The sequence below is a fragment of the Vombatus ursinus genome, unplaced genomic scaffold, assembly GCF_900497805.2.
Source record: "Vombatus ursinus unplaced genomic scaffold, bare-nosed wombat genome assembly UNPS02010769.1, whole genome shotgun sequence".
Taxonomy (NCBI): Eukaryota; Metazoa; Chordata; class Mammalia; order Diprotodontia; family Vombatidae; genus Vombatus; species Vombatus ursinus.
In genome coordinates, this window is record NW_020950547.1 from 465,222 (window position 1) to 481,104 (window position 15,883).

Here is a 15,883-nt window from a genome sequence, read left to right on the forward strand (position 1 = left end):
TTAACATGTGAACATTTAGCAGTAATCTGCAAAGACTTGAGGGTTTCTGGGATCAATTGAGATTAGTTCTAGATATATCAGTATTTGGAGTACTCTAACAGTGAGAAATGAGCTACAACTCCAAGGCTGAGCAAGCTTTCCAATCTGGCAAGGCTGGAAAGACAATACTGGATTAAATTGAAAGCCCAGTCACTAAAGTACAAATGGATGACAATGTAAGAAACTATGAAACCGAATGCTGACTAATTGTTTTTTTAAAGTCTATTGATGAGTTACAAAGTTCACATGGTCCCAAAGAAGTTGAAAGGTTGCCTTACTTTCATGTGTGTGTTGAAGTGTGCTGTCCGTTATGCTTGGTGCTGAGGAAGATAGAAAGACAAACAAGATGGACTCATGTCTTAAGAAGCACATAGTCTTATAGGTGGAGATAAAATATACACCCAAAGAAAATAAATTAGAGTATAGTAAAAGGTACATATGAAGTGTTCTAGAGATAGATGAGTTGCCAGTGTATAGCTGAACATATTAGGAAACTAAGACTGAGATGATTGACTCATGGCCAAATAGCTAGTAAGAGAAAGAGTCAGAATTTGAAAACAGATTTTCTGACTTCAATAGCAAGGCTCTTTCTACTGCAGCATCTTGCTTCTATAATACTACTAGCCTTCTTTCTTCTCAATTTTAGTTGAATCAGATGTTCCCTTTTAATGCATTTTAATCAAGTTCTCAAATGAGGAAAAAAATACTCAAAGCCAGGTTAGTTTAAACCCATTCCTAATTCAGATGTTATTTTAAGCTACCTGATTTGAGGGTTACCAGCATCAATCTGATCATTCACAGTTGATAGAATTAATCTCATAGAGAGGATTATACACAATGAAGTGCTAAAAAAAACTTAAAAAAACACTGTCGGCATCTTTCTCATCCTTTTAATTCTGTTCTTTGTTATTGTTGGGTTTTTTTTTTTCTTAAAGGGCCAAGCTTTTTAGTTCCTACAGAATGTGCTAATCTGTTCTTAACTAGCACATTTTAATTCAATTCAAACTAATAAATATTTATTAGCACGTACTAGAATAATATTTCAAATTTCTTTGATGTCCTAAAGTTTATATAGTGCTTTCTTTAGAACAACACTTTAAGGAAGATAATACAATTATTATCATTCCTAGTTTGCAGATGATGAAACTGAGACAAAGAAACATGAAGTGACTCACTCAGGGCCAATATAACTAAAATGTAAAAATAAGGAAGATTTAAACCTAGTTGTTTTTAAGTTCCAAGTTCAGAACTCTTTATTCCACATTGTCTATATTCAAAGCAACATACTATGAACTGAGGAAGATACAGAATAAGCCACAAGTTCTTGCACTCAAGAAGTTTAGAATGTAGTACTATCTATATTTATATCCATGTATTTGTATCTAGACATATATACACGTATACACTTATATCTAGTCACATGTACATATGTATACGTATGTGTTGTGTATACCTAGATATACTCATGTTTATTTAATTAGACTTTGTTAAGTATAGAGACTAGTTATAAAATATTAGAGTATGGAGGACAGATGACTTCTTGCAGTGAGAATCAAGGAGTATTTCACGGAAATAGTGGCTTTTGAGATGGATGAATGGATAGATAGATGATAGATACTTAGATTTGATTAGATAGATACATAGATGATAGAAACATAGATAGATATATAGATAGATAGACAGACAGACAGACAGATAGATAGATAGATAGACAGACAGACAAATAGATAAAATATTAAGCTATTAGTTTGTACCAGGTACTGTGTTTTTGAGTTAGGCCTCCAATAATGGCTATCATTTCAGCAAGCAGAAGTGGGCAAAGAAAACAGAGAAGAGAACAACATGAAGAAAGACACAAAGGCAGGAATGTGTTAGGAATGTTTGGGAAAAGACAAGTAGCATTATTTTGCCTTCAGTGAAAGGTTATATGAAGGGGAGCAGTATGAAATAAGGCTAGAAAGGTAGGTTGAAGCTAAAAATAGGTTTTGAAAGTAGACTAAGCAGATTTGATGTGATAGATAATAGGGAACTATTGAAAGGTGGGGGTTTTTTTTGGATTTCTTTGTTTATTTGTTTGTTTTTGAGCTGAGATGTTATATGAGAAATATGCTAACAGAACACTATGAGAGCGGTGGAAATAGAAAACAAAATATGAATAAAAGCAACAGAATATAATAAATAAAGGGGGAAAAAGCAGGCCAACCAGCCAAGCTGAAGCAGCAAGGCAACCTGAAGGAGACCAGGAGCATCATGTGTCAATCAAGTCAACCCACCACCACTTCAACCACCATCTCCCTGAGATTTTGATGGAGACAACCCAGGATTCTGAACTCAAGAGCTAGAATAATATCAATTTTCCCCACCCCCCAAAACACCTGTAGGTGTTGTCTCTCCCAACTGGTAAATGATTTCCTTGAAAGCAGGTGTTCTTTCATATTTTTTACTTTGTACCTCCAGTGGTTCTCACAGTGCTTTGACCATGATAAACATTTTTAAATTTTTTTTTAATTTATTTAATTCATTCATTGGAAAATAAGTGGAAGAAAATAAGTTGGAGGACCATAAATAATTCTAAGGCTCAAAGCCTAGGTAATTAGCAAGATAGTGGTGTCATTAACAAAAAGGTGATGAGTTCAATTCTGGACATGTTGATTTTGAGGTGTCAACCAGACATCTAGATGAAACTCTATACTATAGGTAGAAATGTATACCTATAGCTATAAAGAGAGGTTAAAGATAGAAATAAAATTTGGGATCATCTCCATAAAGGTGATTTTTTTTTACATCTTGGAAATGAATGAGGTTGCTAATGGAGAGAGTATATAGAGAGGGAAAAGAAATCTTAAGTCAGGACCCTGGAGAATACTTATATTAAAAGCCTGAAAACATAAAAGAAACCATTAAGATTAAAAAAAGAAGAAGAAGAAATGGTTTGGAAAAGTGGAAAATAATCAAGAGTAGGACATTATGAAGTATACAGAATGACTATTTCAAAAAGCTAGGGAAAAACAGTATTTATTTTAAAAAATCAGTTGTTTCAAAAAAAATCATCTCACCTCTCTTGGTAGGAATTTCTGTGTCTGTACAATGAGAGCATTCAATCAGGTGACCTCTAGGGTACTTTTCAACTCTAAAATTATATAAAGGATCATCCTGCTCAAATCTTTAGGGGCCTAAGGGGAAAAAAAAGTCTGGCAAGATAGTTTTTATACAACATAATCAGTTACCCTGAGATATTTATATGTAGGTCCTAAGTATTGTTGCCTCTAGAGACAAAGCTATTATAATTGATGGAGAAAGCAAAGTAGGGAACAACCTAAATTATCTGCTAGAATAGAAAGTTGGAAAGAATGTAGTTTTTGTTTTATTTGAGATCTGGTCTCCCTATCTTTTGTCCTGTTTTGTTTGTTTTGTTTTATTTGAGACCTGATCTCCGTGTCTTGTCCAGGCTTGAAGAACTCCCAATACTGACAGTACAAGAGCTTTAACCCGTTTCTTTTTTCTCAACCTGAACCAGTTTGCCCCTCCTTAGTCATCCTGGTGGCCCTCCACTCCTGGAAACTCACCATATTGGTGTCAGAGTTAGTGTAGAGACCTGATCAGCTTTAGCCTCACCAGAACTCAGAATTCCTGAGCTCAAACAATCCCCAGCCTCAGCCTCCTTGGGAGCAGATATTACAGACTACCACAGCAGGTCAAAAATGTTGCTTTCTAAGGAAAAGTTATGAGGTAAACATAGGTGATTGCTTTGGTCATGAATACATGATTTACTAAGACAAACTTTTCTAATTATAAGTTAACATGTTGTTTAAAAGATTCAGGTTTTTTTAATTGACTTGGCCAGTTACGAAGCTGTCATTTTTCCTTTTTCAGGGAATTTGAAAATTAATGTAACTAATGTCATATGACAGAAACAAATCTGTTTATAACTACTAATTTGAATGTCTCTTAATGTGCATCTTTCTCAGAAAAAGGAAAATCTTAGTAAAAAGTTATAATCATAAATTAGACAAACAGTAATGATGGAAAGAAGGGATTAGTTTCAACTAGGTTTAAAACTCTTATCTGAAAATCTTCTTTAGTGGACCATTAATGTGTCTACTTATGGGATTTCCTAAGGTGTATGTGGCCAAATGTCCATTGAGACTTTAATGTGGTCTATAGGGAATGTACTTAAATTTTCTTGAACTCCTTTGACTTTCATTTAAATCCTTAACCTTTTCTTATCTATTCTTTTGACATGTCCTTCAGAAACGTGGAATCTGCTCAGCTGTATCCATTCCCTTTCATGTCAGCAAAAAGCTGAAGATAAGTCTAGTTTTATTGCTTCCTTCTCCTTACAGGCAGCATTGCTTTCAGGAAAATATATTTAAGCATGAGGAGTCCTTGCTACATCAAAGGTACAGTGTGAGTGAGGCCTTCAGAGGAATTAGAAAGAACTCCTAGAGAAATAAGCAACATATCTGGGGAGAATGGAGAGGAGAGATGATATGCATAAAAAGCAATCAGAAAATGACTAAGAAGGGAAAGAAAAATAAAACAGAAAAAGACAAAGAAAGGCAGAGGGAAACTAGAAAAAAAGAGAATATTGCAAAATGTGTTATTAAAGTACAAAGGTTTTAAGCAATTGATTGTATGAAAGTATGTATTCACATTTTACATGGACAGTTTGGTTAAGAGTAGAAAGGTTCCATTTCCTAAAAGATAGCTTCCAAGGATAACAAATTTTGGCCAAATCAAACTAATTTCAACTAATGAAATGAGTAAGGCATAGAAAGGTTGAAATTTGAGTCATTCAGGGAATGTCCAATGGATGAAATCACAAAGCTCTTTGAGTTATTCTAGTTCCATATATATTTGCACTATGCTTCTTTTTACTGTTATTTAACTGGTGTGTGTGTGTGTTTATATATGTATATATATATATACATATATATATATCTGTCTTATTATCTGATAGATAGATATCAGATAATTAGAGAAATAGATAGATCTTGCAAGACAGATAGATATGCAAGGATCATGCCTTACACTTTTTTTTTAATCCACAGCATCTAGTGGAACATGATATTCATAATAGAGATTTAGAAATATTACTGGATTTAAATCAAATTATGCCTGAGGCTGGTTTGGGTCACCTTTCACAAGCTGACTATGAGGAAAGTGTTTATTGTGAGTCTGTCTACAGCTGCTACTTAATGTGTCTGTCCACAGCTGATATGAAAACCCAGTGTGAACTAAAAAATTCCAGCCTCATAAATTCCCTTGTTAAAGATAATATTCCCAGAGGTACATTATTAAATTGTGTAAGTGAAGTAGATATTTAGATCTCTATGCTTATGGAGCAACAATTTTTCTTAATGAGTTTCACTCCATCTGTGCCACAGAACTTTGTTCTTAACTGTGAGGTCCTTTTCATCATATTTAGTCAACATTTAACCTAGTACATGCACCAATAGTGTTCTAGACCGTACTGTAACCCAGGGCAAGTAATGTTTCACAACTGAAAATGTACCTGTCCCAGGAAATTCCTTTAAAGACAAACATCTGACATAGGCAAGGGAGAGGAATCAAAAAGAGGGTCATATATGGCTTGGCTTTACAGCCCACAACAAAACTTGGAGATCTAGCACAACTGACTCATTTATAGAAAATGAAACTGGGGTTTGAAGATGTTAAGTGATTTCACCAAGGTCAAACAGGTCAAATGTGACAGGTTAAGACATATGGGTAAGTAAAATAAAGGAAAGACGGTAGGAAAAAGAAAAGCAGTGGGAATGGAATTGAAAGGAATGGAATGGAACAGAATGGAAGGAAAATAGAGTAGAAAGGAAAGGGGATGGAGAAGAGAAAAGGGATGGGGAAGAGAAGTAAAAAGAAAGGGATAGGACTAAAGGGAGGGGATTGGGAGAGAAAGGGAGGACAGTATAGTACTATCAAAAATTAGGACTAGAGGGGTAGCTAGGTGGCGCAGTAGATAGAGCTCCAGCCTTGGAGTCAGAGGGACTTGAGTTCAAATACCATCTCAGACATTTGACACTTAGTAGCTGTGTGACCCTGGGCAAGTCATTTAACCCCAATTGCCTCACCAAAAAAAAAAAAATTAGGGCTAGTGCTTTAAGCTTGTTCATACAAATAGTCATATAATGCTCATACAAATGAATTCTCTAAGATATCACTGTCTCATCATCATAGCTAAGTTTAGATAGCATGTACTATGGTGCCAGACACCATGCTAAGCATTTTACAACTGTTATCTCATTTGACCTTCCCAACAAACCTAGGAAGTAGGTATTATTATTATCCCCACTTAACAGATGAGGGAACTGAGGGAAATGGAGCTTAAGTGACTTGCCCAAGGTCATACAGTTAGTACCTGAAGCTAAATTAGAACTCAGGTCTCCCTGACTCTAAGCCCAGTGCTCTATTCACTGCACCATCTAGCTATATAGTGCAAAGTGACCCTGATGACAGAGTTGCATGAGTTTTACCAGAAACACAACTTTGTTAAAGGTTTCAATGTTTTTCACATGTTTAGTAATGTACTCACACACCTCCTTATTTCAAGTACCTCCTGAGTATTTCATTCCCCAGATCCTATCTCTCCCTCTGTAGGAAAGCCCAAAGATTCTCCTTCCTTCAAGCCAGAGGAAGAAAGCACCTTTAGATACTCTTTCATACTGTATCCAGCTTCCTAAGCCACTCAGACCATGATTTACTGATAATAATTATTTTCTCCAGGCCTCTTGACTGAGCAGGACTTCCCAGGGTTGCCTTTGTAATCCCAAGGGAGGATTCTCCCTTCCAAAAGAATCTGGGTTTTGTGCAAACTTGGATAATTCTTGTGTTTGTCATTTTTTGTAGCTCAGATCCTTTTTTTTTTTTTTGACCAAGGCCTCTTACAAGCCAGGGAAGGTCCTCTGACATAGAAATGCTACTCTATCCTTCATTAAATATTATATATTTACATATGTCATTCTTTAGCAGCCAAAATACTAGAATCGGCCTAAAAATTAAGGATCATTTAATTAGCTAGTTAAATTGTTATCATTCATCATGACATAACTGAAATATTAAATCTGGGCTTTGTACTACTTCAAAATTTAAAAAAAAACACACTGGAAGGAAAGTTGTAGAGGTTTTGTTTTTTTTTTCCTATTATTCAACAAGGATTTCAAGTCCACTAATATTATCTACTATGTTCAAGGTACTGCATTATGTACTAAAATAAAATTGCTCGCATGAACACAACACTTTCTTTTTTTTTTTAAACAAAGCACATTATATACATATTGTTTGATACAATCATGTTAAGTAGGCCAGGTAAATATTATTATCCACACTCTACAAATAAGGAAATTGGTGATCAGACTGTATAAGTGATTGGCCCAAGGTCATGTAGTTATCAAGTTTTTGAGCTAGAATCTGTCCCCAGGTATTTTAACAAATCTAGAAACCTTCCTACTACAATATGACGTCTCAACTAAACTTATCATTATATTAAAAGAAAATGTTCATTTTTCTTTTCCCTTTTCATAATGAATGTTTCTCCTTTGGAAGTGATCTATCTTCAAATACAGTGAGCTTAACCTTGACCCTTTTTTTCATATATTGCTAAATTTTTTATTGCACATTTAATTTTATATTGCATAATTATTTGATAACAGCCCCAAACACTTTTTAGTCATTAATAATAAATAATGTTTCTCCTAGAAAGCATTCCAGTATCCTAAAATGTTTGAAAATCACTTCATCAAAACATCAATTCAATAAATGTTAATTATATTATAACATTTATTATATCATAAATACTTACTATGTTCCAGGCACGGTGCTAAGCGATGGGGATACAAGTAAGAAAAAGATAGTCTTTGTTCTCCAGGAGCTTATAAACTAATGGAATGTCCTTATAATCTAACAGAAAATGTCCTGCCTTCAAAGAGCTTGTGTTTTAGAAAATTTATACAAAATTATTTTTCTTTTCTAGACTCCTTTTTTTACAAGGAGGAAGGCAATTGGGGTTAAGTGACCTGCCCAGGGTCACAGCATTAGTGTCAAGGTCAAATTTGAACTCAGGTCCTTTGGGGGTCCCCAGCCAGTGCTCCACCCACTACACCACCTAGCTGCCCCTTATCTAGCTTCTTCAGATTAATCCTACCTCTTCTATGCTTTAAATACACCAAGGATAAGGTAACTCCCTCCACCAAATTCAGAACAATTTGCCTATCTATAATTAACTATTATTAAGAGTTCCTTGAGGCTCAGAGGAGATAAATGATTTACATGTGATCACACAGCTAGTAAATGACAGAATCTGGAAATGAAATTAGGCCTTTCTTCCTCTGAGTCAGAGTCTCTATTCACAACACCATGTTGCTAGAATATATTAGCTTATATTAATAGTAACATAGTACATGATATGAGATATATTAGTTATCATCAGAGGTCTGTAACCAGAGTAGAAATTGGTTCTGAAAATTTCATTCTACTGTACTGTTAAGCTACAAAACTCTCTAAAAGAAAATAACTGTTTTAATCTCTGACCATTTTTCAAATATGCATTAAAAAAAGAAATGACTTATTTATATGCACATTCAAAATCTGACCTTTATTTTCCATGGAAAAGGCCTTTAAAAAAAAAAACCTGGCATTTCCAAAATGGAATTTCTAGTTTAGAGCATTGCAATACATACACATTTTGTTTGGGGGCTGGTTGAACTAACTGCTCAAAAGTTTTGGATAAAATTTCCTCAGACCAGCTGCCCATAGCTGCCACTCAGATGCCCTGCAAGGCTTCCAGGGACTTTTTTGGGATTTCAGTGATTGCCCAATAGAAACATTTGTGAAAGCATTTTTGGAGTTAAATCAGAAAAGTCATTTTCAAAAACGTTCATGTGGCCAATCTTTCCCTGTAATATAGATTCTTGCTCCCTCACCCTTTCCAAATACACCCACACAAATCTCCCCTTGTTTCATCATTATCCAGTTAACTTGTATTGACTTGTAGTTAATTTCTTTTTCACCTAATATTCACAACTTATTTTTTGAATCATTTTTATCCCTTCACTGCTTCCAATGAAGCACTTTATTAAATTGCGGAGGTAACTGATTTCTTAAAAGGCAGCTGGGTGGTACAATGGTTAGAGTTCTGAGACTGGAATCAGGAAAATCTGAGTTCAAATCTGGCCTTAAGATATTTACTAGGTGTGTGACCCTGCCCAAGTCACTTAGCTTGTGTTGGTAGGAGTTTCCTTATTTATAAAATGTGGATAATAATTGTATCAACCTACAGGGTGGTTGTGAATATCAAACGAATATCTATGAAATGCTTAGTTAACCTTAAAACACTATGCAAATGCTTGGTGCTACTGCTGTTGAAAACCAAGATGAAGGAGCACAAGATCAGGTCTTACCAAGCTGAAGTCTTCAGCAGGTGATGGGGCTGTATGTCAATTATTCATATGTCAATCTAACTAAACTGGGGGAAGTTCCTTAGTAAGTTCTTCTGTTGTTTCTCAGTCATGCCCAATTCTTCGTGACCCCACTGGGGATTTTCTTAGCAAAGATACTGGAATGGTTTGCTGCTTCCTTCTTCATCTCTTTTTACAGATGAGGAAACTGAGGCAAATAGGGTTAGGTGACTTGCCTAGGGTCACACAGCTAAGAAATGTCAGACACCAGATTTGAATTAGGAAGATGAGTTTTCTTGATTTGAGACTCACTGGCTCTATCCATGGTACCACCTAGCTGCCCTCCTTACTAAGTTGGCTTCAGGGTAGTAGATGGTTCAGCTACACACAGCAACACTTGAAGACCATGTGCTAGGCTATGGAGGGATTTCAGTAGGCATCCATTGGCATACTGCTGGCACCAGTGAAATTACAGACTCTTGAAGTGCTTGTGGAAAACTAAATTAGGCAGTTTGAATGACAGTATTTATTAGACTATTCACTTTTTATTATGATTGAGTAGAACTGTGGTCATTTATGTAAGACCAAAACTTGGTAGTTGTTCCAAGGGCATTACATAGGTTACCATGCATAAGAAAAGGTTAGTTACTACATAGAGGCTTGAGGCTGTTAGTTCTTGCCTTGCCACACACACACACACACACATACACACACACCCCAACTATATGTGCTGACTTGATTCAGTCCAAGCCAGTAACTAATATTTGAGAGTGCAGTATGCAGATAATGTCCTGGGTCACCACGTCAGTGAAAGCATACTCATTGAATGGCTTACTGCACAATACAACACCCTGTGATGGCTAATGAGAAAACCATGATTTCAAAAGTACTCAGTTTTGTCAAAAATCAAGCAAATCACAAAATAGTGATCCTTTTTTTCAAACTCACCTTGCATATATTAGGCATTTATTAAATCAACCTGCCCACTTGGAGCACAATTCTTGCCTGTGTGCCAAACAACATTTATTCCCAAAGCCTAAGGTGAAGAAGACCTTCTGATGAGCCTTCCAAACTCTGCCCTGAGGCCAAGCTTTCACTCAGTTTCAGGCCTGAATCAGAGTTCTCCAAAGAGGCTTCTGGCTCCAACCCAGCACATCTTTGAAAAGGAAGTGCAGTCATGCAGTGATTTGCTGACACAATTAAAGTGAGGTCGAGAGGGAAAAAAGTAGTCTCCCCAAGTTTTAGAGGTTACAGCAGCTAAGGATGAGAAGTTTGCTTTAGAGGGTCAGGCAAATCAGAAAGATTCATGGAAAGTACCTTGTTTTCTGGCTTCTCAGTACATGTTCCCCTGAGACACAGAAAACAGAAAATTTTCTATCTTGTTGTTTCTATTAACTCCTAAGGGTCTCCTGCTATAAATTGCTTCACCTAAAGGTAAAGAATTGGACTTAATATTTGTAAATTTCCAGCTCTCTGAAGCTCACCATTTTGTGCACTAATTCCTATATAAACTTTGCTTACAAAGGATGTCCAATGGATTTTTTAAAAAGTGCTGAGTTAGACATCTTAAAATCTTATTTTGAATAGCAGTTTCCTTGTTTAATAACTCTTTATGTGACCATGGATCACATATAACTTAACCTTCCATGACTCAGATTCTTTATCTATAAAATGGGAACTATAATACTGCCTATTTGAGAGGTATATTTAAAAAAAATCATAATTCTTAGAGTGTTATATAAAAGTAATTTATTACTACCACTGCTCATTTCCTGCAGTGACTTTTAGGATAAGTATCACTTTAAGAAGATGGAAAAATGGGATGAAAGTTCAATAGCATAAGAGGCAGGATCATTTAGTAGATTCCAAATTGAATTAGCAATCAGGAAACCTCATTCTAATCCTGTTTTTATCCATCACTGACTTATGTAGCACTAATGAGATGTGTTCTGTCAAGTGGGCTTCTCTGTAAAATGGATATAATATTTACCCCTCCTTTCCTCCCAAAGTGTTTTGTTTCTGTTTTTGTTTGGGATTAGATTGGAGATAATGTTTGACTCTTATATTAAAGTTCCAGTTTCACTGTAAAAGGGGGATTTGGTAGAGTCATATCAAATTTATCTAAATCCCTAGGGTACCATTTGGCATAGTAAAAGTAGGGATAGTGTTTTATCCACACTAGGTAATGTTAGCTGAATTGAATTGAATCTGGAAAGGAGAAGCTACCCTTCTGAGTTAGGATTAGGTTATGGAAGGAAGTTACAAAATCCCCTTTTCCAGAAGTCATTTTCAAATGCCTTTTTGGGTTAATATGGCTGAGTATAGTCGTACCTTAGAGGCAGAGGACTGGACTAATTGGCTAACTGAATTAATCTGACTCGGTGTTTTCATTCCTGCTCTGGATTTGCCCTAGTATTTGATGTCTCAATGACACAGCAAATCCAGCTCAACATGCCTCTTACAAGTTTGCTGCCGTCTGAATTCGGTGGTTGGGCTGAGATCCACAAGGCTCCCCAGTCTAACTGCCAGGAAAAGGGCATCCAGTGTCCCCCTCTCCCTCTTTCCCAACCTCCACTCTCATGTCCTCATCATCCTTTCCCCTCTAACTCCCATGGGCCGCTTCCTATTGGCCAGCCCGAGGGAGGGGTCCATGAGATAATAACGTACAGCTAAACTCATTGCTTGTTGCGCACTCCCGCCCTTGGCCTGGCCTAGCCCTGCCTCTAGAGCCAGGAAGGACAGGCAGATAGTGTGTGTAGGAAGGCGGGAGACGGAACAGCCTTCCAGAAACCTTTCCTCATTTGCCCTCTCTTCTATCCTCCACCCCCTTCTGTGCAATCACAAAATCCCAGTCCCAGCCTTAAGGGAAAAAGGCGGCCACCGAAATGACTCGGCGGACTTGTGCCTTTGCCAGCCAGGGCCAGGGCACCCAATATACCCTTTGGCGGAGCAAAGACGAGACAGACTGGGGGAAAAAGGGGCGGAGACAATAGGCCTCGCGACAGTCGCCAGAGAGATGAGGACACTCGCACGTGAGAGACACAGCCACCTGGCCGGGAATCAGAGGCAGCCAGCTCCACACAGCTGGTCCCAGAGAAGCGCGTGGTCCTACTTGTGAGGAGTTGGCGGAAGCCAGCCCTTCCCTGCCTTAGCTACTGCGGCAGCTGCTGGGGTCCATCTCAGTAGTCTTTCCCCTTCCTCCGCAGGCCCCTCACGAGGTCTCCAGCCCATTGGTGGAGCCTCTTTCATCCCAGGCACACACCTTCTATCCACCTCCCCATCCCCCACTCCCATTCTCCAGTAGAGGCAGAGAAAAGAGACGATTCAAGACTCTCATTCCCAGACGCCCTCCTCGCCCCAATCAGCTGGGTCTTTGCTGAAAATGAAGCCGAACCACCCCTCCTCCCCTTTGCTGCACCAGCGCCATCCTCGTGAGCAATCGCCCTTGCCTGCCTACGTCCCGGTTGCTGGTGTAAGATGCTTGTGAGATGCAAGCACGAGATACACAATGTCAAACTAGCAGCTGGGAGACACACAATACCAGGAGTCCTGAGGCGAAAGGGCTAGGGAATCTCCTGTGCAAAATACCACATCTCCACACCACTTCCTAGCCAAGAATTGATCGGGGGCCCAGTCCTTACTCCAAATACACGCCTTCAGGAGCACACCCAAGATTGGCAGTAGTTCTTGTATGGGACCCCCCTCCCCTTCCCTCCCACTCACAAGCGCGCCAGTTCAAACAGTGCTGGAGACCCCCGTGCCGGGTGTGAGCGTGCTCATTACATATACAGGCGCGCGCGCACACACAAACACACACACACACACACACACACACACACACACACACACTCCTCTGGGGGCAGCTTCAGCTTTTTGCCTATATATGGACTCCCCTCCCAGCACTCCAGTAGCATGTATGTTACATCGTGCACGCAATGGGCATTCTTAGTACACACGCGCGCAGCCTTTCTCCTTAAGGGCATCTGCGAGCACCGGAGGTCTCCGTTCACATCCTCTTCCACCTCCTCCTCCCTGTTGCACCCGGTGTGTACTTACTTTACCTGGTCTCTAGCTCGCGGTGAGTGGGTGGGCGCTCGGCGTTGTGCGTGCCCCCCCGCCGCAGCCGGTTCTTTTCGCTGTCACAGGGTGAATGGATTTATTTATTTATTTATTTCCCTTGACGTGTCCTCGCCAGCCGCAGCCAGAGTAGGAGGAGGAGGCGGCGAAGGCTGGGAGGGGAGGTGGAGGACTGATGAATGCCCTTGTGTATGCCTCCCGGCATGTGTGTATGTGTGTGTGTGTGTGTGTGTGTGTGTGTGTGTGTGTGTGTGTGTGTGTGTGTGTGTGTAAGGGAGGAGAAAAGAAGGGCAGGCGGCAGGAGGGAGGTAGAAAGAAAAGAAAGAGGAAGGAAGAGAGGCTTCATGGGCCAGCCAGGCTACAGTGTAAAAGCTTCCTACTAGCGCCCCAAACCTGCCCTGACTAACTGAGCATGCCCAGCTCAACAGTCATACAGACTTTCCCTGGACTAAGGGCATTCGCTCCCGCTTTTTCCGGATTTTAGCGGTGACCTGAGAGCTCAGTCCCGGGGAAGTCCCAAAGCAGGTAGAGAGATCACTAGAGCAACCGCAGTCCTGACCTGCTTGGTCTACAGCGTGCAAGACAGGTGTATTGTGGCACCCCCTAGACATCTAGGTGAATAAGGCAAAGCCATCAAGATCAGTAAATTATGCAGTCTGAACGTGAAGGTGACTGGAAGAGGAGACACCTGGGACCTTGAGTGGACATAAGAGTTCTCCTTTGTTTGCAGAAAGAATTAGTGGTTATTTGGGCACTAGGTTCTTCAGGTACCCAACCAAATCATTCTAGTGGAGGACAATGGAAGAGAGCCAGAAGTAAATAAAATATAGGAAAAAATGGAAGTAGTTTGTAAAAGTTTCCCTTCATGTAATTCTGAGGTCACCAAATGAGAGGATTTCTCCAAAAGACTTTTTTATTTTGAGATAGGAGTCTAACTAAATCTGTGGTTTAAATTTCCTCTCCTGAGAGAGATCAGAGACTTTTAGTTTTAGAGTTCCCCAGGAGTACTGAGGAGTTAAGTGGCTTGTACACAGCTAATACACATCAGAAACAATGCTTGGACTCAGATCTCCCTTATTGCAAAATTGGGGCCCTAGTAGAAATGCCATTCTTGATGCTGCCTAAGCCTTAGAAAAGTAAGACATTTAGTTAAATTATAAGGATAATTACAATTACTCACGTTTTTTGTTTAGTTCAAAAGCAACTTCCATGGTTTCCAATACCTTTTTTTCCCAATGAAATAAACTTTCTGTAGAATTTCTCCTGACTGAAGGAAAGCTTCTTTTAGAGAAGACTGGAAATTGAAAGGACAAATATAACTTTCTACAACTAAGAAAGTCAGGCTTTCCTGTTTTTAATATAAAATTGATCCTTAAAGTTGTTCAGAAGACAAAATATGGAACTTTAATTAAGGATGTAGCTCCCCCATCAATTCCTTTCAAAGAATAAGTGGTTTTGCAAACTCCTTAACAACTGTTCATCAATGACCTTAAAATAAAACTTTGTTTTTGTTTTTTTTGTTTGTTTTTTTTAGGCAATTGGGGTTAAGTGACTTGCCCAGAATTACACAGCTAGTGTCAAGTGTTTGGTCTGAGGCCACATTTGAACTCAGGTCCTCCTGACTTCAGTGATGGTGCTCTATCCAAAATAAAACTTTGGCCTAGCTTTGTTTCTGGTTTGTTTCCAAGAGTTCAGAAGGCATCCTGTCTCAGAGAGAGTACTTTGGAACAGCAAATAAATACATAAATAAATAAGCAATCAGGCAAATAAATAAATAGATAAATTATCTAGTTTTGGGAAAACAACTACAAAAAAATGGAGAGGAAATACAATCTTTTTAAACAGGATTGTCCATGCAGTAACTTCTCAAGTCCAAGACTTTCTATCTAAGTAGATCAAAGCGCAGCAACAGTTGTTTTCCATGGAACTGCTGTCCAAGAATATTGTATTTTCTTGGAAAACAAAAGGACAACTAGAATGTCAGGATGTGCTTTGTAAACATTCAGTGCAGTAATTCAAAGAAGAACTTGCAAGGTCAGCTGCATATATGTGTGCATATACCCATGTACATACACAGATGGATATACATATACACATACATATGCATATAAGTATATATGGATACATATAATAAGGTGACACACATAGTGCTTGCTATGTGCCAAGCACTGTACTAAGTACTTTACATTTGTTATTTCATTTGGTCCTGACAACTTTGGAAGATAAGTACTATTATCAAACTCATTTTACAGATAAGGAAACTGAGGCCAGATTTGAACTCAGGTCTTCTTGTCTCTATGATTTATATCCACTGCACCACCTAGTTGCCTATTTATGTCTGCATATATGTGTATGTA

At 38.6% G+C, this 15,883-nt stretch overlaps 1 protein-coding gene across 7 annotated transcripts in view; it reads right to left on the reverse strand.

The window, feature by feature from the left end:
- The window catches only part of SLC16A7 (solute carrier family 16 member 7), a 214,005-nt gene extending 200,091 nt beyond the window's left edge, over positions 1-13,914 (reverse strand). For 4 of the 7 annotated variants that reach the window (XM_027854958.1, XM_027854955.1, XM_027854957.1 and 1 more), the window contains exon 1: positions 13,511-13,914. The gene's annotated coding sequence lies outside the window, so the exon portion shown is untranslated. Of the gene's footprint in view, positions 1-13,505 lie in introns of all 7 variants that reach the window. The other 3 variants (XM_027854956.1, XM_027854954.1, XM_027854952.1) reach the window with 1 other exon arrangement.
- Positions 13,915-15,883: the final 1,969 nt, after the last annotated feature.